Source organism: Trachurus japonicus, chromosome 17 (assembly GCF_045865225.1).
Source record: "Trachurus japonicus isolate A0001 chromosome 17, Traja_1.0".
Lineage (NCBI taxonomy): Eukaryota > Metazoa > Chordata > Actinopteri > Carangiformes > Carangidae > Trachurus > Trachurus japonicus.
The window spans coordinates 3445564-3469366 of record NC_140923.1 but is presented as its reverse complement, the minus strand read 5'-3'; the positions used below and the strand labels follow the sequence as shown (position 1 = coordinate 3469366).

Genomic DNA, 23803 nt, shown 5'->3' with positions numbered 1-23803 from the left:
CAGATAAGTATGACTTAAACCATTTTAGGGCAGTTCCTTTAATCCCTATTTCATGATCTAGTCTCTGCAGCAGGAGACTAGATCTCGACTAGATGCAGACTAGACTAGATGCAGTCTTGCTCTACTCTGTTATATGGTACGGTAAGCTGACTACTAACCAGTACTGCCGCCTAGCGGTCACACATGTGTGGTGTATTTTCTACCTCCTAATATGTTAAGTAATGTACCCTGAGGGTTAATTGTGAGACTGGACGTTATAACACAGGCTGGACACCTACTGTCAGAATGATTGAGTCTTGAGTGCATGATAGTTATAGATAAACAGACAGTTCAAGGTACATAAAATACCCTTGTCTGAAAAGGAGGTCCAAAGTAACTGGTGACGTCAGCTACTGTACCACTCAGTGTGGCAGCTGACTCTTATTGATTAAATACTCATTCCTTATGTTTAGAGAGGTGGAGTTTTAGAACATACTACAGTATATAAGGTCAGGACTTTTGGCTAAGAGAGAGAGGTCTCGTAATTGGCTATAGAGGCTTCTCGAAGATTCGGCTTTTTGACACTACATCTTTTTTGTAATAAACTCCTTTTTTACCATCTACAAAGAAGACGTGTCAGAGTGGGCATCTTTTCATCAGCATCGACATCAAAATATACCACAAATTGGCGTCACGAACTTCGGACGTGTTGTGACCTTTTTCCAGCTTCAGCTTCTTGCTTCGATTACACACAAGTTAAGGGTGAGTTTTTTACTAATCCTTGCGCTGGTTTGCTTTTTGGAGCTGCTGTCTTTTGGCTGTTGGGTTGCACCGTTAAAGGACCTTTGTGGGTTTGATCTGTTTTGCTGGTGATTTGGCCTTCTCCTAAATTTCTAAATTTATTTGAGGTATTTTTTAAGTTAGTACTCCTTCCTGTTGAAAACAGACGTGTTTTGAATGGTCCTATTCAAAAAGGGGGGATGTAGTGAAATTACATACAGTAAGGAATAAAAGAGGAATGTGTGAGTAGATGAAGAGTAAAGAAATAGGAAATTTGAAGTAAAATAGGCCTACAGATAAAAGACAAAAGTAAATAAGATAACGAAGAAATAGGAAGAGAAGAAATAAGAGTAAAATTAATTTGAATTAGTAACACATGAGTTGAACTAAAACGCAGCATAAATTGGTGACGGCATCTGTGATCTACTTAGTAAGTCATGTGTTTTTGGTCGCTATGTGAAAATTGGTTTTAAAGGAAAATAGGAATATGCATTAGAAGAGAAGTTAAATAGAAATAAAATAAAGGGATTAAAGAGGGTACAATTGAAAAGAGGGTAAATATATTTGGTTAAAGAGGGTTGATTGGGATGTCTGCTAAAAGGGGTAAATTTGAATAAAGGGACATTTTGTGGGGTATCTAAAGCGTCAAAGGGGTATTAAAGAAATGATACAATACATTTCTTGGGGTATCTAAAGAGTCAAAGGGATATTAAAGAAATGATAAAATAGAGGAAAGTGAAATAAATGGGAATTTGGGGTATTAAGGGTAACAAAGAAATACTGATAAGGGGACGTAGTATAACTACATGAGGAATGTCTAAATGGTTTAACCATATATAGTCTAACTATAATGTGAGTAGGTGAAGAGTGAAAGTCTCTAAAAGTCCTTTGTAAAGTAGACATTTGATTGACCTAGTCAAAGTTTTTTTTAGGCCTAAATAAGAAAGAAAGAAAGAAAGAAAGAAAGAGAATTTAAGAGATACCGGTAATGACTACTTGTAAAGTAGAAGAGAATAAAGTTAAAGTAAGGAATGACCTCGAGGAGATAGTGAAACTATCTTTGCGCTGTTAAAAAGAAAGTGTGATCACAAAGTTTGAATGTTTTGTGTTGGGATCCTTGTGTGTGTGTGTGTATGAAAAAATGTAAATAATGATAATATATACATGAATAGGAATTTATAAGATAAGATATTTTATCTAAATGAGCCTGAGGAGGATGTGCTTATAAACCTTCAAAGGACGTTTGGTTAAATGAATCTTCTAAGGGGACTTTTGGTAAAGATGTTATGAGCCTCTTTTCAGAGGACTTTTGGAAAATAAATCTGTAAAGAAATTTATGAGCACCGGAAGAAGGACTTTTTTATGTGGTGGAGAATTTTTGATAAAGCCTGATTAATTTTGGGAAAACACTTTAAGTGAGTATGTTTTTATAAAATTATAGCGTTCTAAAGTTATAATACAGAATTTTTGAAAGAAAGACTTGCAGTAGGAATGTGTTTTGTGCAATTTAGTGATTTTATAAAACACTTAACTATTTGTTTGTCTTCCCTACATGGTGTGAGAGTTCAAGGAGGAGACCAGAACTCAAGAAGTGTGTCTAGAGGTGGACAGAGGACAGCTGGTTAACATCACATGGATTGAGGCTTGCAGACGACAGCGCATGCATCTGGATCCAGTGATTAAGGCCAGTGTGATTTTATCCACAAACTCTTTGTAATAGAATACCTGCATTTAAATGAATGTGTATACATTTGGTTGCACATCTACTTTGATTGGTAGTTTGGATTTGCATAGTGCATTTACTTGCTTGCATACATAAAACCCAAAATTTTATGTTGTAGTTATTTAGAAAGAAGACTTGGCAACGGACTGATCATTTAATTAATGGGATATTAGTGTTTGGTCTATTGGTTAGTGTTGAGTTAGGACATTGATTCTGTAGTTGACGAATTTGGTGTGTGGACTTGGCTTTCTGAATTTTTATCTATAGAACTCTCTTTTGATTTTTGAAGTTGGCAAATTTATCCATCTGTCTTTCATTAACTGTGACAATTAAAATACAATTAGTAGTAATTAATTAGATATAATAAAAATCACAACAAAACAGAATAAGGTTATTAAAGTCAAATTAAATTAGAGAAGAATATTAAAATGTCAAAAATGGACAATCTAAAAGTAATTACTCCTGTTGAGGTAGTACAAAAGAATAACCCCTTAATTCAAGGTATAGCTGAAATATCAAAGAAATGGCATAAGCGTTGGTCTAATATTGACCAACCATGGCCAGTGGTAGGGACTTTTAACCCAGATGTAATCAAAACAATGCAGGTGCTTATATCCATATATAAGGCAGGTGAGAAGAAAGGGAAAAAGGGAGAGAAGCGTAAACGGAAGAGACAGACGGAGCTTCAGCTGCTCCAGCTGTTTGAAAAAGAGAGTCATAAATGAGCAATGGCTAATAAGGAGCAGCAAGAAAAAGTTGAAGAAGAAGTGAGAATGAGTAAGACAGAAAAGCTAATGACAGAAATAGAGGCACCCTTTTCACACGTGATTCCAATTCAGAAGCCCCAACCTTATAAGAAGGAGGAGAAGCAGGCGGTAGTTATGCAGAATCAGCCTAAGATAAATCAGCCTATGCAACAGTCACAGCTACAACCAAATCAGTTTCAGTGTCAGGCACCACAGCCTTTAGTAATGGTTCCTGTTACATATAATTCACAGCCGACCTTTGGTCAGCAGCAGGCATGGAGAGGAAGAGGTCGAGGAAATTTATGCAGAGCAAGAGGAAATTTTAATCCAAATTTTCAAAAAGTCCCTGAGGTATGTTATGACTGTGGATTGGTTGGTCATTTGGCTTATGCATGTAACAGAAGAGGAGGAAATTTCAGAGGGAATTTCAGAGGAAAATCAAGAGGTTTTTAGTTATCGTAATTCTATAGTAGAGTAAGAATTAACATCTCCTTAGGAATGTATAAGTTACATTTAGTATTTTCTGATCAAGCTACAGTAGATAGATACAGTAGACTATACGTAGATTGGCAAATGGGTTAGCCCATGTTGCAAGGGGGGAGGTTATGAAGGTGTATGGATATAGATTTGAATTTGAATACTCAGTCATTTGCCAAGTTAGCCAAATTTTTGTTAAACTTTTTGCAAGTTTTTGTCTAGATAAGTCATATGCAGGTGAGGACTTCCAGATTGAATATTGTTAGACAATGGATGAGAGTTTGTGGACAAAATTGCAAGGATAAAATTGCAAAACGTATTTAAATGTAATGTGTCTATGTGTTTTTGATGTTTTTAATTTGTATTTGTTTGGCACAAAAGATACTGGTGTGTGTTTTCCATCTGTTCTCTTAGAATGATATTGGAAGACGACTACTGTAAGGGCGGTTCTACAGGGATCCTGAGGTGCTGAAGGGATTCAGATACCTGATTAAGGATAATGAGAAAGGACTGAAAGACCCTGAACATGGACACTGATAAGATGTTTACAGTAGGAGTTGACGCTGCGAAGGAGCTGCAGTGTCCTGACAGTGGGACAGTGTGATTTCATGTATTCATGTATTCAAGTTGTCAAATTTGTCACTGTCCATGATATGTTTTTGATGATTTGTGGATATGTTGGAACCTCAGATGTTTTCTTTTCTTTTTGACGTCGAGGGAGATTAAAGTTAGGCAGGGAAAGATCCAATGGAGGGTCCAATGGGTTGACCAGCCTGAAATTGGATACTGTTTTGGTTTTATTTTTCTGAGGTATCCATCTGTATCTGCTTGAAGTATTGTATGTAAAAGTTTTGTGTATTATCGTGTTAATGTATTTGGAGTGCTGTAAAGTGGTCGCCATGAGCAGTTGGGGCCGTGGGAGAATTTCCTGTCTTGGTTTAAGATAACTGCCTGGACAGGTTTTCGCTCCTACACTCCATCAATAGTCTTTTTGTTATCTTTTAATGTTGCTTTTTGTTTTGTCGAGACTTTTTAGCCTCGAAGGGGGGAATATGTGGTGTATTTTCTACCTCCTAATATGTTAAGTAATGTACCCTGAGGGTTAATTGTGAGACTGGACGTTATAACACAGGCTGGACACCTACTGTCAGAATGATTGAGTCTTGAGTGCATGATAGTTATAGATAAACAGACAGTTCAAGGTACATAAAATACCCTTGTCTGAAAAGGAGGTCCAAAGTAACTGGTGACGTCAGCTACTGTACCACTCAGTGTGGCAGCTGACTCTTATTGATTAAATACTCATTCCTTATGTTTAGAGAGGTGGAGTTTTAGAACATACTACAGTATATAAGGTCAGGACTTTTGGCTAAGAGAGAGAGGTCTCGTAATTGGCTATAGAGGCTTCTCGAAGATTCGGCTTTTTGACACTACATCTTTTTTGTAATAAACTCCTTTTTTACCATCTACAAAGAAGACGTGTCAGAGTGGGCATCTTTTCATCAGCATCGACATCAAAATATACCACACATGTAATAACATCCAATCATAACAGGGTAACAATTCCTGACTGACCAGGTACCTGCATGGCTGTCTGAACATGTGGCTGGTTCCCTGTCTGCACTGCACTTAACTATAAAGGCTGGTTGCCTTGGGAATGTTAGGAGCAGCCATTTCCCCAGGGTATGGGAGAAGCTAACAGTGGGTATGTTTAAAGGTATAGTTCACCCAAAATTCAAATTTCACTCATTATCTACTCACCCTCATGTCGACTAAGGGCTGGGAGAAGTTTCAGAGTCATCCGATTATCTCGGAGTTACAGGGGGGCTCTGCGCAGCACTGCCATATGATGGTTGCGAACGGGGCTCACTTTTCTTCGACCAAAAAGACACGCCAAAAAACATACAAATACCTCCACACAGCTCGTCTGTAATGTCTCTCTTGTATTGAAGCAAGTATTGGATAATAAGAGTAGAGACTGGAGTTTATGCCGGGGAATAAATGCGCTGCATGCGCTCTGAGTGCTGAGCGCTGAGCGCAGCGCATTTATGCCGCAGCTGCCTCGGAGGAGAAAACTTTTTTTCTTTTTTTTAAAAAATCATTAGCGGTGCTTATTTATTAGTCCACAGTACATTTTGGTGCCTTTGCTCCTCTCTGCCTCGCATCGTCTCAGGAAATAACTGGGAAGGTTTCAGAATGTTTGTAAACTGAAAGCATATTTTCTAACAGACATGATGACACCTGTCGTCTCCCTCCCGGCGGTTTACGCCGAGGGAACCACCACAGATTATTGTAAAAGGTTTGAAAGTCCGAGGCTCGATCCAAAAACGCTTTTACACAGCAGAAAATCACGTTGCTTGATCCGAAACTGTTTAACACTACAAAAAGCCGAACCATGACATGATAATGTAGTTTGATCCGACACTAGACCGCGCTATAACGTGCTGTTTTTTTAATCCTAGGTTAACCGGATAATAAATTCATAATCGGATAGCAGATTACCTACTCGGGTACCCGGGTAATTTTATTTGGTAACTTTGATTGGAATCTCTACTATTGGTAAATAGATCAACAACGACAACAACAGCAAATTGAACTGGGGGGTTTCAAGCCACTAGTTTGGCTAACTGATGATCTTGATTTAATTTGAAGTGTGTTTTCATTTTATGTAACTCATCATTTACTGATCTTAATATGGAGTAGTTCTTATACTTTATCATTATTGATTAGAGATGATCATAATTACAATTTTTGTGTTTTCTGCTAAAATTGCACTCATTATATCCTTTTTACACAGTTCATGTTTTTACTCTGGTTTATTAACTTTAGTTTGAATGAATGATAAATTTCATTTTCATGAAAAAAATTGAAATGGCTAAAGTGAGATTAATGTCAGACTCCTGAAAGTGGTGTGTATGGACTTACATGTTATTATCGTGTAGGTAACATGTCTGTGATTGATTAAATGATAATAAATAAGTGTTATTTCCTGTGGTCGAGCTGCACCTTTCCATCTCATTGTGTTGGTGTTGTTTCTCTTTAAGATGATGAGCATGGCACCACTCTTCTGCACGTTCAGCCTGACAGAGAAGCTGGCATGACCACAGACTCTGGTCTGTGTGGTTGTCCCACCTACATACTTTCACAGGTGACGCCTTTTCTGAGAAACTTGAGAAACTGATTTTCTTCAGTCAGGTAGAGTTCATTTCTCACACACCACACACCGCTCTGCTGATGCTGCTTTGAGGAGGGTATTCTTCAAGATATCAAGGTAACATGACCTTAGGCACCAAAATGATCCTGTTTTAATCAGCTAACCTGCCTGTTTTTTACGGTTTCACTTTTCTTATTTCTTCTTCTATTGTTGGACAGTCATGACCAGTGGTTGTATTCCCATAATTTGGGGGTTTGGGACAGTATCATGTTGCCATAGATTCGGATGATTGGCTGTGAGCTACAGCCTGTTGATCATTATTTTGTTTTTTAACGTTGCTCAGTCAGCTGTGATCAGTTCCTTTGTTTTGTTTTGTGACTGAACAAAATCAGTGGGAAACTCTCTGAAGAAACCTAAAAAGACTTGTATCATATTCTGCAATCATTACTTTTATGTTTGTATGATATTGTGTTATAATGCAAACATGTATGAGGGCAATCGTGGCTCAGGTGGTAGAGTGGGTCGTAGTGTCCTTGGGCAAGACACCTTACCCACCTTGCTCCTGATGGGTCGTGGTTCGCGCCTTGCAAGGCAGTTTCCGCCAACAGACCATCTACCATTTACCATATATGGATGTATGTGTGTATCATGACAGTGATCAGACTGTTCATGTACATACATGCAGTATGAATTCTGACACATCTATCATTAGTTGATGTCTCTCCCCCTGGTTCCACTGGGCTGGTAACAATCTGAGGTGTTTTGTTCATGTTCATACATGCAGTATGAATTCTGACACATCTATCATTAGTTGATGTCTCTCCCCCTGGTTCCACTGGTCTGTTAACAATCTGAGGCGTTTTGTTTCACAACATTACAAATACAATTTAGACTGACACTCTAAGATGCTGTTATGTTATACAACATATTGTTTTATTTGTTAGATGTTATCTTTTCTTTTCTTTTTTTTAACTTTATTTTACCGGGTAAAGCTTTTTATCTATATATTGATTCTTTTGATGATTGATAGTTTGTATATTATCACATATTACAATTATAATCATCATTCTGCCATTTCCTTTGTTTATCCAGAGTTTTTCACCATTGTTGTAGTGAATTGTTATTAGATCATTACTCAGTTAGTCTATATTATTATTATTATTTCAGCAATCAAAGCCCACTGACTCTCAAGAAAACTGTGACAATCCCGGCGAGCTGCTGCATCAGAGGGACATTTGATTTGCTATCTTTTATACCCCCACCAGACCTGCATGGCTTCTGTGTTGATGCCAATTTCAGGTTGATTTACTAAGATCCAGTATTCTCCTGTACCTTACAATTTAAATGTTTGTTGACACAATAGTACAGTGGCTAACCATGAAACTTTTTGAAATAAACATTAAACTTCTACCATTGTTAGTTAGTTTGCACCATAAGGTTTATTTTCAGAGCTGGAGGGAAGTCAGATTTGACCTCTGAGGCTCGGGAGAGGTTCAAATCGAAGACGGCCACCAATAATATTCGAAAATGTCTAGCGTTGGAACCAAACACAGTAGAAAAACACTTAAAGGATAATTAGCGTTTTTTACAATCTGGACCTTATTTCTAGCATAAAATACGATCATTTACTCACCCAGATAACTTTGATGTCATTACAAGTCGTTCTGATGAGGTATCCTCTTGTCCAGCAGAAGGCGCTCTTCGCCTTTCTGTCAGTTTGACCCAGCTACACCTGTTGGATATCAGGTGTACAAGCACTAAATCAAAAGGTTGATCTGTGGAACTTATTGTATGATCTCATTCAATCAAATTCAGATTGTTTTCCTGCTGTGACTTTAGTAGATGTTGTATTGTCAGTGGCCAACTGGACTGTTTCCTGTTGCTTGATATGATTGAAGAAATAAAGTGGTGGAGGTGAACTGCAACATGGCTTCTTCATCTAATGCTAATGAAATTTCTAAAATGGTGTACATCAAAATTTTTGATGTACAAAAAGTGTACATCAAAAATAAAAACCTATACGGACTGTACAGGTTGATATCAATTTCCTAATCAATGAACAATGGATACACTGTGAGCAGTACTCTGCGGAAAATGGTTACATGCTGCTATTCCGACATGCCACTATTTCGACATTGACTTCTAATTGTCGGAATAGCGGCATTAGCATTATTTTTCAAGCGTCTCACTATTCCGACATTTTTTTTTTTCATTGTCGGAGTAGTGGCACTTTACTATTTTTCAAACATTCCGCTTTTCCGACATTGATTGATTACGTTATAGTCAGACGTGTCCTTCTGATTTTTCATCTGAGACACTGTTTCTCATACACAAATACATAGGCCTATAATACCCCTTTCCCACTGGCCAAAAAACCCGTTTAAACCCGCTAACATCGGCTTTTGGTGGCAGTGGGAAAGGCGCACCGAGCCTTGTCGACCCGCGTCGACGCGGGTCAAACGACTCGGCAAGCGACGCGGGTTAAAATCGTCTTTAATCGGCTCGGCTCCAAACGGCTTGCAGTGGGAACGCCAGACCCGCGTCAACCCGCTAATTTACGTGATGACACTGAACGTTACGTGACGCTACGTCATCGCGCCGGTCGCGTCTCATATCACGTAGGAAACAAAGCTCTGCTCCGCTCTGCTCTCATCCGAGACTGGGATCAAAAGATCAGAGAACACTGACCAAAAACGATAGAAAAAAAGAAAAGAAAAGAAGCGACAGTCTGTTTAACTGACGTGTTGTGCCGCGGACGTCCGTCATCCGGCCGCAGCAGACTCTCTGTCCTCCGCGGTCCTGGTGCTCCAGGTCAGCCAGCCAGAGAGTCTGCCTCGGCGGACGGACACTCCGCGGCGGGCGGCTGTGGCATGACTGTGTGTGTCTCTTGCACCGCGGATGAGAGCGGGGCGACTGGTTTATGCTCTGTCTGATCCCTCAGCGGGGGGTCAGACTCGGCTCATTTTGGTCAATGGGAAAGGGGCCAAATGCCGATTGTTAGCGGGTCGACCCGCGTTTAAAAAACCCGCGTCGACCCGCTAATTTTAGTGGGAAAACGGCTTAAGAGAGAAGAAAAAACAAACCAAGTTTAAAAACACACCGGTAGCAGCGCACACTGATCTGCAGCTACTGAGACTGTTATTATTCTGTCACCTGAGTTAACGAGGTGCACGTGTGTTTGGAGTTGACGAGAGAATAAAGAGTGAGACAACGCGGCCCTGAGGAGGAACTGTGAAGGACTCAGCTGTAATGGAAAATGACCTAAACCGAGTCCAGTAGAGCTGTAACTGTTTAGTGGAAAGGCGTTCAAAAATAATGATAAATAATAATGATTTTCTGGGATAAAGGGGCAGATTACATAAGATTATTCTTCTCCCTTTTGTTAAGATTTGGGAGGTTTTTGTTTTTATTGTAGCTTATTAAAATGCAAGATCATTTTTCTGACTGATTTATTGCCCAATGCCATGTATCTCGTCCCCCCCCCCCGCCCGTTGTCTTCGTTGTCACTTTGTTGTCACTTTGTTGCCGCTCCACAGAGCACACATGGCTAATTAATATGCACGTGCTGACCATATATGGTTGTGTAGGCATTCCGGGGGCGGAATATGGTGCGCACCATTCTTGGATCCAGTTTGATTTATCAAAGAGAAATTGCGGAGTTGTGCACGCACAGTTTGATAGATCTGAAAAAGGTGTAAATATGTTGGGTGTCTTTTCGCCGTAGGCCTAAGCAAAACATTTAGTAGCAGCAGTTTTACACTGCTTACTTACAGTTTTGATAAATGAGGCCCCAGGCCCTAAGCCCAGAGCCCAGACGCTCACAGATGCACTTCTCCGCGGCTCATCCGCCGCGCTGTCCGTGGTGCTGAAGGTCACAGGTTAACTTGACAAACAAACTGCAGCATAGTTCTGTTTGTTTATTATGTGTGTCAGTTTTGTTTGCGACTTGATAGTTGAGTTGTTGAGATTAAGAACATCACTCCCTCATCAAACCGGTGATAGGCATGCTGAAAAGAAAAAAAAGAGAGAGACGCGCCTGGGTATCGCAGCTGTAAAAAAGAAAAAAAAAGGGAAAAAAAGATGACGTGTCGGACCAGCGATACCAAAAAGTGTCGGAATAGCAGCATGTCTAGATAGAGGGATGTCGTAATAGCGGGATGTCTAAATAGAGACATGTCGGAATAGCGGGATGTCTGAATAGCGGGCGGACCCCGCGGAAAATAACTGTTTGCATGTTGATTTAAAAATAGAACAATAGTGTTTGTATTTAATGTATGAAACAGTCGGCAAAATTAATCAAAATGAGCTCAGATTGATGACTGGCGATTGGCCAATTAATTAAATAATTAATTAGATGCAATATTAAGGATTTTCCACTTACAGTACTCATATTTTGAAAGAATACAGTAACGGACTAAACAGATAAATTCAGAATGCGCACCTGTTGTTAGAGCAGCTGCAGTCAGATAATAGACAGATTCCGGAAAACCCAGAGAGAACTTACAGTGAGAGCATGCAAACTCATTCAAAAGGATAAATTCTGAACCCCCATCAGTTTACAAACTGTCTTTGACAGAAGATGAAATCAACATTTCTGAATGCTGAGGTATAACTAACAAGGAGAAATCACACTGTAATTCTTCTCTGTAGCTCTGGATTCAGCCGATTATCTATCAGCTACAACTTGAGCCTCATTCTGTCAGCATATCAGTTATCTAACTTTGTTAAACTCTCTACTAAAAACAGAACAATGGAGCACGAATCTGGAGAGACGATGGAGGTGGCAGCTCTTGGGCGGCCTTTCAGCCTGGGGATGTTCTACGACTGCCGCAAAGACTCACTGGTACCTGGTAAGAATTAACATGTACAGATACTGGATATATCACAACCAAACACTAACCAATGGTCTTGCACTTGTTATTGTAAGAGACTTTTATGACTGGTAAAACATTTACATAGTCTTAACATGTGGTCATGTTAAATGTTCTTAATGTTTTTTTGTTTTTTTTTACATGCTGGTGCTTTCTTGGCCAGGTCACCACTGTAAAAGAGATTTGGGTCTCAGTGGGTTTCACCTGGTTAAGCCTTTAGCAGCGGAGCTACCTGAACCAGCCCTAACTAAAAGCTCTGTCATAAGTGAAGCTACACTGGTCCAACAAAAGGCCACGATTCTTACCGATGTCTAGATTTTCAGCTTTATTTCTCCGACATTGGCAAAATCGTAGAACACCGTGAAAACTATAAGTAGAAGCAAAGAGTCCATATGAGTCCATTGTAGCTAATGCTAACACAACGTAAATAAATAAACACATGAAGTGTCAACTGTATGCTCAAAGCACATTGTAAACAACCACAAAATGAAATACAGTTCAAACAAAAGCACAATTACCGTTTGCGCCTCTCAAACACAGTATAAATAGCTCTGACCGAGACATCTTGCTTCCATGTCTGTGGTCCCGCTTCTACTTCTGACCCACAGGGGGTCTGTATCACTTTCACTGGCACTAAGCAGCTTTGAGGAGCATGGTAGGAACCCGGCTCTCACTTAAAGCAGAACTATGCAAGTCGGCCGGAAATAGCTCGCTCCTTCGTTGGTTTCTCTTTTTCTTCCCTCTCTGGAGCTCCCCCACTTCATCAATACAAACATTTCATGTTTCCATTGTTTCCTCCGACTTTCCGAACTCAAACCAATCTATGTTCATGACATGCATGATGTCATCTGCGTTCAGTGTTTCCCACAGGATTTCATGAGACCATGGCGGGGGGGGGGGCTGAGCAATAGCGCGATATAGCGCATTTAGCGTGCGCCCGTGTCTGTGTATCTATGTGCAGGCAGAGATCAGAGATGGTGGAGCTTCTTACTTCCTGCTTTGCTTGAGTGCAGACGCTTTACTCCTTTGCTCTCTGCTTCACTCTCTCTTTTTTTTCCATTGCAATCTTTTCCTTTTGAAATTTATTTGTATTTTTTCCTGGATACTTACATATCACTGGGAGCCTAATTTATGATAGTTACTGGAGGCTACGACTGTTTTTTAAACTGTTTTACCCTGAGAGTGTGACTTATCAGCAGCACAACCCGGCACTGCCGTGACCGGGATTGAGGAGCACCATCAACACAACACGAGGAGTCTCCCTTAGCCCCAAAAGCCCCAAAGGGTGAGTCTCCCCCGGCCCCAACAGGAGACTCCCAACATTCAACCCCCCGGACCCCATCCAGCCCCCAACTCTCTTCATCTAGTCTTGACTCCCCATTTCTGGATTTCCCTGACAGGATGAAGAGCTTCATCACTACTGGAACACCACGCCAGGGTCTCATATTTCCCCCCATTAACCCCCCACCCCCTCCCATTCCACCGTGTCAGAAACAACCCTCGACCAAAAGTCACTGAGCCCCCCCACCTCCTCTGAATCACCATATCATTGAGTCTGAATGATATGTGCCGGGTCCAGGCTGCAATACTGATATCAAGAATGTTCTTTCCCAGGAAAAGTCAGGGCCCTATGGAGTCCAGGCAGCTTTCTCAATCCCTGTGGTGATGGGTAACAGAAAAGTGATCAAACTGGTGAGAAATAAAAAGGGTTCAATTAAATCTACCAATCTAGTGAGTATAGCTTGTCAACCTCGAAACTCACCAGTGTCTCCTGTTTTCTCCACAAGGTTAGCTCTACTTAATATCAGATCACTAGCCAACAAATCCTTGTTAGTAAATGACATCATTATGACCTATGATCTAGACTTCTTACTTCTTAGTGAAACATGGCTAACTGAATGTAGCTGTGCTACCATTCTCAATGAGGCTGCACCAACAAATTTCAGTTTTATGAATAAGTGTCGAAGTGGTAAGAAAGGCGGGGGAGTTGCTGCCATTTTTAAATCTGTATTTCAGTGCAAGGAAACTATATTTGGTGATTTTAGCTCTTTTGAATATCTCTGTTTTTTAGTAAAGGGGGATCCAAAAGTTCTCTTCCTAATTATTTACAGACCACCAAGATGCCCAGGAAAATTATTTGATGAGTTTGCCGAACTGCTGTCAGTTATCTGCACTGACTACAACTTTTTTTTATCATAACAGGGGATTTTAACATTCACATAGACAATAACATGGACACAAATGCCAAAGAACTTTGCTCTCTTCTTGACACTTTTGGTCTCTCCCAACATGTGAAAGGGCCCACACACACCCGAGGCCACACTCTGGATCTGGTTATCTGTAGAGGTGTTGACATTACTTCTGTTGATATCAAGGACTTGGCTCTTTCTGATCATTTCTGTGTGTTCTTTGACTTACAGATAACTCCGAACATGCAGTTACCCTCTGTATCTGTTAGGAAAAGGTTCATAAATGAGAATACCAGTGTTAAGTTTATGGAGGCTATAGTCATGTGTGTGATCTGTCATCTGTGAGTGCAGAGACAGTTGATGAACTCCTGGATAATTTCAACTGCAAAATCTCAAATGCCATTGATACCATTGCACCTATTAAAACTAAGATGACCTTGAACAGACAGAGAACACCATGAAGGAACACTTTGATGGTAAAGGCTCTGAAAACAGAATGCAGGAAAGCTGAGCGTAAATGGAGAAAAACTAAACTTCAAATCCACCATGACCTCTACAAACAAAGTCTTTGTAATTTTAACCATAGGCTATTCAAGGCTAGACAGCAACACTTTACTGAAATGATTAATAAGAACATCAACAACACTCGTGCTCTGTTTGCTATGGTTGATAAGCTTACAACCCCCCCCAAAAGAGATAGCTTCAGAACTCTTTTCCACAGAAAAATGCAATGAATTTGCTTACTTTTTCAATGAAAAAATCAAATCTATAAGGCTAAATATCAACACAAATCAGCAAAATAATACAATGATGCAATCCCTAAAATCACCTAGGAATAAATCAACTGTAATGTCAGAGTTTAATACAGTTGACCAAAAAAACTTAGAAGAAACAGTTCAGCATCTTAAAACATCGACATGTTGCCTTGACACAATACCATCTGACTTTTTTAAAACTATTATAAGCTCTGTCCAAACAGATCTGCAGCAAATAATAAATTGCTCACTTCAATCAGGCACGTTTCCTAAACCCCTGAAAGTAGCTGCCATCAAGCCACTCTTGGAACATTGGATAGGCTACTACCATTACAGACCCATCTCAAATCTTCCCTTTATAGCCAAGATCGTTGAGAAAGTGGTTTTTAATCAACTCAGCAACTTCTTGAACTCCAGTGGACTCTGACAAATTTCAAACAGGCTTACGACCTCACCACAGTACAGAAACAGCTCTTATTAGAGTGTTAAATGACATAATAGAATAGAATAACATAGAGAATAAATTCATCATCCCTAGCAGGGAAATTCAAGTTAGTCCAGTAGCTCACACAACAATGACACAAAAAAGATGAACACACACAAAAAAAAAAAGGTTGAACACTGACAGGCAATGTGTCAGTTCTGGTCCTGTTGGATCTCAGTGCTGCGTTTGACACTGTGGATCACAGTATACTGCTGGACAGGTTGGAAACCTGGGCAGGACTCAGCGGGACAGTCCTAAAATGGTTCAGGTCCTACTTAGAGGAACAGAGTTATTTTGTGACCATTGGTAGTTATCAATCCGATCGAGTGGCTATGACATGTGGAGTTCCTCAGGGGTCAGTCCTTGGACCCCTTCTGTTTAACCTGTATATGCTGCCTTTGGGTCAAATTCTACAGAACTCTAATGTCAACTATCATAGTTATGCAGATGACACACAGATATATCTTGCACTGTCTCCAGATGACTGCAGTCCAATAGAGTCATTATGTCACTGTTTAGAGCAAGTCAAAAATTGGATGAGCCAAAATTTCCTTCAGTTAAATCAAGAAAAAACTGAGGTCATTGTTTTTGGAAATAAAGAGAAGAGGGTTGCTGTCAGTAAACACCTTGAGTCACTAGGTGCGTTTCCATCAGCTGTTTAGATGCGCATCGAGATGTATCGCATCGGAAAATGATGATGGAAACGCCGTGATTCGAATTAAAATCCCCTGATTCGCACAAACTGAAATACGCTCGCTATGGCCGGGTTTTGGTTGATTCGAATGGGATGGAAACAGCTGTATGCGAATTAAGTGTGACGTAGCGCACTTTCACCCCATCTGCTCCCATGTTTGCAGTTCACTCACAAGACAACATCAGGGTTTCACTACATGTAATTAATTAAATCACGCTAATGTGTTCAAATCAGACCGTCAGTCCGTCCGGGGGGGGGGGCAAAGTCCGTAGATGGAAACACACACGATTCGAATTTCTTTTAATGCGAATTTCCCAGTAATTCGAATCACTTTGGATGGAAACATGGCTGCTGTCTTTAGAAACTAAAGACCAAGTCCGAAACCTTGGCGTGCTGATAGACTCAGATCTGACCTTCAACAGCCATATCAAATCAGTCACCAAATCAGCCTTTTATCAATTTAAGAACATATCCAGAATTAAGGGTTTTATGTCCCAAACTGATCAGGAGAAGCTGATTCATGCTTTTATCTCCAGTAGACTAGACTACTGTAACGGTCTTCTGACTGGTCTCCCCCCAAAAAAAGTATCAAACAGCTGCAGCTCATTCAGAACGTTGCAGCTCGAGTTTTAACCAGAACAAAGAGATCAGATCACATCACCCCAGTTCTTAAGACCTTACATTGACTCCCAGTCAGCTACAGAATAGATTTTAAAGTTCTGCTACTGGTTTACAAATCACTGAATGGTTTAGGTCCAGAATACATGAATGACATGTTAGCAGAGTATAAACCCAGTAGAGCTCTGAGATCTACTGACTCAGGTCAAATAGTGGAGCTCAGAGTTCAGACCAGACATGGTGAAGCAGCATTTAGCTGTTATGCTGCACACAAGTGGAACAAACTACCAGCAGAACTGAGATCAGCCCCAACTGTGAGCACTTTTAAATCCAGGTTAAAAACATTTCTCTTTTCACGTGCTTATAGCTGAGAACTTAAAACTTTATCTATTTTATTTTCTTTTACTTTTATTTGCTCTTGCTTTTAACTCTGTTTTTAGTGTTTTGTTTGTTTTTATTCTGTCTTATGCTTCTTTTTTTATGTTTTGTCTTTATGTAAAGCACATTGAGTTGCCTTGGTATGAAATGCGCTATATAAATAAAGATGCCTTGCCTTGCCTTAAATAACCATGCTGTGGCGGGCCGCCACAGGCTCGCTAATTAATGGGAAACACTGTAGTTCTATCCATTGACGAGATTTGTGACACCGAGACGGAGGACTGATCTTGCAAGTGCAGTTTTCAGCCGGTGGGGGGGGCGCATTGGCCTAGACCCCATTCACCTCATAATAGGTCACTCAACCATCACAGTGTCTCCGAGCCACAATAATTACAGCCGAAATCCTGCATAGTTCTGCTTTAAGTTTCACTTTCACTTTCGTGAGTCACGACGAGGAGGGAGCAGGCAATGCGGCACCTTTCTGTCAGATTGTGTATGTGTGTTTACTGTGAAATTATCCGCTGGTAACAGAAACTTAGTTTGGACGTCTTCCGTTAATTTCCATGCACCGGAAGATCAGGATGTTTATGGCGCTACGCGCTGGTGCTCATGGGAAATGGAGTCTTCCTTCAGGCAAAACACTACTGCTTTGGGCCACTGGCGCTGCCAAACTCCACCAAAATTGAAAGTTCTTAAGTACTGCTTTAAATCAATTTTTATACCTTTTATAACATGCGAAACATACATTTAAACAATGAAATCTGTGTCACAGACAGTTACAATAAGTCTAGATTTAAATGTAGTTAGAGTGTCTGCCTCTCTGGCCCATGGAGAGAACTGGTTCCACAGTAAAGGAGTCCGGTAACTGAAGGCTCTACCTCCCAGTCCGTTTTTAGAGATACTGGGAGTCACTAACAGACCTGCATTCTGGGAGCGGAGTGCTCTGGTAGGACAGTAAGGAAGGACGAGGTCTTTCAGATGAAGCTAAAAGAAGTCTCCAAAAACCATAAAATGTAATCACACAGTAGATGTCTGCTACTGTGTGAAAGTGCATGTCTTTACAATCAAAGAGACTGCACAAGTTTAACCTGAACGGGAGGTGTGAAAGGAGGAAACCTTTGCTCTGTAAGAGAAACATAAAAGCCAGACTGAAGTTTGCCAGAGAGAACATAGACAAAGACCAGAACTTCTGGAATAATGTTCTTTGGATAGATGAGTCTAAAAATTGAATTATTTGGACACCAGAACAGGAGACATATTCAGCATAAACCAAATGGGGTTGTCCTCATTTTTTAAACTGTCAGCCAAGCTGTAGTTTTTTTTGGCCAGTTTAGTTGCTTTGTAGAAATTATGTTAAATATAAAACAAAAAAACATTCATCAGGTGATTTAATTTAAATTTTGGATTTAATTCAGGATTTCAGATGTGCTTAAGTTTCATTGTTCACCTCTTTGGTTTAAGAGAATAGCTTGTGAATTAAGTACTGGTTTACTGTAATGTCTGCACCAGACTACCACCGCTCAAACATGACATTCATTTTAACATTTCTCTGCCTAAACCTTAATGTTGCAATAAAAGACAATAAATAACTTCTCATTTTCTTTTCTTGTAGGAATGACATTGTGGGACCGTGATGTCCTGGAAAAAGATGCAAAAGAAGTACCACAACCTTGCAGTGACTTTGAAATAGTGGCATCTGAATCAATTCAGGACAAATCTTCATCTCTTAATGTTGAAGCTTCTCTGAAAGCAAGTTTCCTGGGTGGACTGGTTGAGGTTGGTGGATCTGCCAAATACCTGAATGATAATAAGACATCAAAAAACCAGGCCAGAGTAACTCTGACATACAAGGCTACCACAACGTTCCAGCAGCTGTCAATGAATCATCTGGGAAGAGAAAATGTGCAGCATCCATATGTTTTTGATAAAGGAATAGCTACACATGTAGTCACAGGGATTCTTTATGGGGCAAAAGCTTTTTTTGTCTTTGACCGTGAGGTGTCAGAAAATGAAAATCATCAAGACATTCAGGGAAACTTGAATGTGATGATCAAGAAGATTCCATCCATTTCTATAGAGGGTGAAGGTTCACTGCAGATGGACGACAATGAAAGAGAAATTGTTGAGAAATTCTCCTGCAAATTCTATGGAGACTTTTCTCTTAAAGAAAATCCAGTTTCTTTCCAGGATGCAGTACAAGTCTACAAAAGTCTCTCAGAGTTGCTGGGACCTAATGGAGAAAATGCTGTACCAGTGAAGGTCTGGCTGTTGCCACTGACAGTTTTAGACTCTGATGCTGCTAAACTTGTCCGTCAGATCAGTATAGGATTAGTTCAGGAAGCTCAGAGCGTCCTAGAGGACTTCAATGAGCTGGAAATAAGGTGCAACGATGCAGAGAGAACAACTGTGCAACAGTTCCCACAGATTGGTGAAAAACTTAAAAGTTTCAAACAAATGTGCTCAGAGTTCAAGCTGGAATTTAAACAAAACTTGGCGAAGACACTTCCTTCAATCAGAGGAGGAGGTGAAGAGGAGGCCGTGCTCATAGAGATCCTGAAGAAGAGACACTCTTCTCCTTTCAACAGCAAAAGCCTGAATGAGTGGATGGACTGGAAAGAGAGAGAAATCTACACCTTGTCACTCCTATAAATTCTGTAATATTCGCCTATCCAAGGCGTACCCAAAGTAAATTGAATGCTGTTCTTGAACTGTTTGGAGAATATGGATGGGCTTGGTCTCTTTTGAAAGGTATCACTCTGAAGTTTTTCCCCAAACTGAAATAATCACTATAAGTGCTACTATCATTGAGTAATCTAAGTGGGAGCACACTGAATTAGAATGTTTTTATTCTCGCCTGAATTTTTTTGTTGCAATCAGATGCCTGAAGATGAGTGTAGCTGAGAATTTTAGCTGGAAAACACAATGGGACTACAGCATGAAGCCTTACCTGGCCCCAGTTCAAATTTGATAACAATCCTGCTAAAAATGAGTATTTTACACATGTTTTTCTAAGTGTATATCTAGGCGTTTTCCTAAAGTTGCCATTGACAAACAATACATGCGCCAAAGTGCAGCTTTTGCAAAGTTACGCATGAAAATGGCGGTGCTGCCTTTTCCCAGGGACCGTGAATGCAGCACATCGTTCGTTTCGTAATTTCATTGGCTATTCAATGCTACAGTTGTCATCGGGATCTGTTTCTATTGGCTGAAGCCATTCAGCGCTGTCGGAGGGGATGTTCCTCATGAGACACAGCCACTCATTCGCTATTGCAGGCGGCAGCCGGAGAGAGGGAGCTTGTGATTGGTCGAGTGAGCTGAAATTTCGAAAGGTCAGAGGGCAGCGCCATTTTGTAAAGTGAAATAAACATTGTTTTCATGTAAACGCCGGACTTATGAGGAGAAATAAACGGATTTACTGGATATACAATGCGTAATTTCATAAGATGCAGCAGCGGGATGAGGTTATCTACCGGTACAACCGTGTGTTTTGGACTAAATACTTTACTGGATTGGATTTACTGGACTTTTCTGAATGTAACGACACCAAGTTTGTGGGGAAACCCTGTGATCCTGAGCCTGCCCTGACACAAATCGTGAGTTATATCGGCTTTTTACGAACTTTGTTAGCATGTTTATAGTCTGATTCGAGTGTTGCTGTGATGATTATATTTAGGAATGGTCGGCATATCTTTAATCACAAGAGTTTTAGCTTTCCAACGATATGTGGCATGACTATTTCAAGTGACTGGTGACATCCTGATGACACCTCCCTGATTAAAACCCCCCCGACGGCCCGCCGGCGGGCCGTCGGAGTGGCAACAGGTTAATGTCTTTTACCAACAAGATGAAGAACACAAAGGTCATCCAGTCTCAAAGTCATCTGCACAAAGAAATCCTCAGTGTGGAGAACGTTGTGTGTTTTGTCTTCACCTCACTGGGAAGTCATGAACCGTTCCTCTCAGATTTATCAACCTACTTGGGAGGAAAACCCAAAGCAGACGATGCTCAACATCCACAAACTCATGATGTGGAGAAGGAACAGTGGTTTGCCTCAAAAGAAGTAGCAGATGAAATGAGGCATGAAGCAAAGCTCTTCATTGGCTTTGCAGAGGCTAACAAGGAGAAGGAGAACATAAAGTTCCTGACAGTCGGTTTGACAAATGAGACAGAGAAAGGTTCAAGCATCTACCTTTATAAAGACGGCTTCTCTGTCACTGAGAACTTTGAACCTCCTTCAAAGCCTGAAACTGTGACAGTGAGTGACAGAAACCACAACAGTGTGACTCTGAAGGTTTCTCCACCCAGGTTTGGAGCAGAGTTCATCAGCTCCCACTCTATAGAGTACCGTGTCAGTGGAGAGGATGGATGGAAGCAGCAGACAGCAGCAGAGGCTGGAGAAGTCACAGTGAGTGATCTGAGTCCTGACACAGAGTATGTGTTCAGATGCAGAGCAGTGACCTCAGTAGGTGTTGGACCAGTCCTTGAAGTCAGTGGTTCCACTAAAACTTTGCCTTGCAGCCCTCCAGGAAAACCCCAAGTTGAATCAAACTCCAGTGAGATATCAGTCATCTGGCAGAAACCTGCTGAGCTTGGACAAGATGTGCAGGTGTTGAGCTACATGGTGGAGTACGCCCAAACACACAGCGAGGGGAAAGAAGAAGATCTCCAATGGAAACAACTGGTGTCGAGGGCTGAGGAGGCGATCATTTCAGGACTTCAGTCAGAGACTGGATATGCAGTCAGGGTCAGAGCTGATTGTGGAGCAGCTGGCAGAAGCAAGGAAAGCATCACTGTTCACGTCTGCACAACAAAACCCAAACCTGTCCCAGAAGACTTTGAACCTCCTTCAAAGCCTGAAACTGTGACAGTGAGTGACATAAACCACAACAGTGTGACTCTGAAGGTTTCTCCACCCAGGTTTGGAGCAGAGTTCATCAGCTCCTACTCTGTAGAGTACCGTGTCCGTGGAGAGGATGGATGGAAGCAGCAGACAGCAGAAAAGGCTGGAGAAGTCACAGTGAGTGATCTGAGTCCTGACACAGAGTATGTGTTCAGATGCAGAGCAGTGACCTCAGTAGGTGTTGGACCAGCCCTTGAAGTCAGTGGTTCCACTAAAACTTTGCCTTGCAGCCCTCCAGGAAAACCTCAAGTTGAACCAAACTCCAGTGAGATATCAGTCAAATGGCAGAAACCTGCTGAGCTTGGACAAGATGTGCAGGTGTTGAGCTACATGGTGGAGTACGCCCAAACACACAGCGAGGGGCAAGAAGAAGATCTCCAATGGAAACAACTGGTGTTGAGGGATGAAGAGGCGATCATTTCAGGACTTCAGTCAGAGACTGGATATGCAGTCAGGGTCAGAGCTGATTGTGGAGCAGCTGGCAGAAGCAAGGAAAGCATCACTGTTCATGTCTGCACAAAATCCAATCCTCTCATAGAAGACCTCAAACGTACAAGTAAAAGGATCAAATCTGGTTCCCCCTCAGTTTACAAACTGCCTCTGACAGAAGAAGAACTCGACTTGGTTAAATGCCAGATCTATACCTTTGGCACAGAAAGCTCAAGGAGAAATCGCACTGTGATTCTTCTTGGAGAGAGTGGGGCAGGAAAGTCCACTCTGATCAATGCAATGATCAACTACATTGTTGGTGTAGAGTGGAAGGACCAAGTCAGATTCACATTAACTGAAGGTGAAAGTCAGACCTCTAAAGTCACTGTGTACAAAGTCAACCATCAGGAGGGTTTTAACATCGACTACTCTCTGACCATTGTTGACACACCAGGCTTTGAAGGTACAAGCGACACAGAGATGTCTGGATTACTATGGTATCGTGTCAGAGAGATTGATGCTGTGTGTCTTGTAGTTCCAGCTGCTTTAACACAACTCACACCAACACAGAAACATATGTTTGATTCAGTTCTCTCAACCTTTCCGAACGATGTGACAGAAAACATCAGAGTTCTGGTGACATTTGCAGACTGCCAACGTCCACCAGTTCTAGAGGCGATCAATGCTTCAGGTGTCCCATGTCCTAAAACAGAAGATGGACTCCCTGTTCACTTCAAGTTCAACAACTCAGCTTTGTTTGCTCACAACAAGTCATCTGCAGCAGAGAGCAGCAGTGAGGAGGATGATGAAGATGGAGGTTTTGATGAGATGTTTTGGAACGTGGGAACAAAAAGGATGAAGAAGTTTCTTGTTGCTTTGAATCAAATAGAAAGTTCTATTTCATCGTGTGTCATCTTATAATGTTCCATTGACACGTGATGGGATAAAAGAGACAAGTGAACAACTGAAAGAGCACGAAGCAGAGATCAGCTGCTGAAATGAGAAGTTTGAGTTTGAAGTTACTGTCACAAAACCTTTTCAGGTGGACGTTTCTGGAACTGGGATTTTCCTCACCAACTGTCAATAATGTAATTTTACCTGCCACTATCTTTGTTGCAAGGCAAATGATGCAGATAAAGAAAAAATAATCCTCTATACATTTATCATTTTATCATTCATTCAGATAATAAATATAGCTAGAAAGAAAGCAGCATTTGTGAGAATTATATAAGGGGAAAGGCAAATAAGAAAATACACACAGCTTTAATTATTTTGTGTTTTGATGCCTAAAAAATGTACACCTATTTACATTAATCACATGTTTACTCTTTATCAGCTTCATTCTTAATCTACTGTTCATTTTATTTTAATGGCTACAATGAGAATAATGTCAGACTCCTGATACTGATGTGTATGGACTTACATGTTATTGTCCTGTAGAGAAACATAATGGGTAAATGATGATAAATAAACTTCAGTGTGGATCAAGTGTTGTTACCTGAGGTCGTCTGATGTTTCAGTGTCACTGCTGACTAGTAGTTCATCCTCTGGTCCAGCAGAGGGCGCTCTTCACCTTTCTGTCAGCTTGACCCAGCTACACCTGTTGGATATCAGGTGTACAAGCAC

The 23803-nt window shown here is 40.8% G+C and overlaps 2 pseudogenes across 1 annotated transcript in view; both read left to right on the top strand.

The window, feature by feature from the left end:
• LOC146969756 (uncharacterized) overlaps positions 1-23803 on the top strand; it is a 53565-nt pseudogene that overhangs the window by 15634 nt on the left and 14128 nt on the right. The gene's annotated exons all lie outside the window — the stretch shown is intronic.
• LOC146969757 (uncharacterized) lies at positions 11610-23264 on the top strand (annotated as a pseudogene).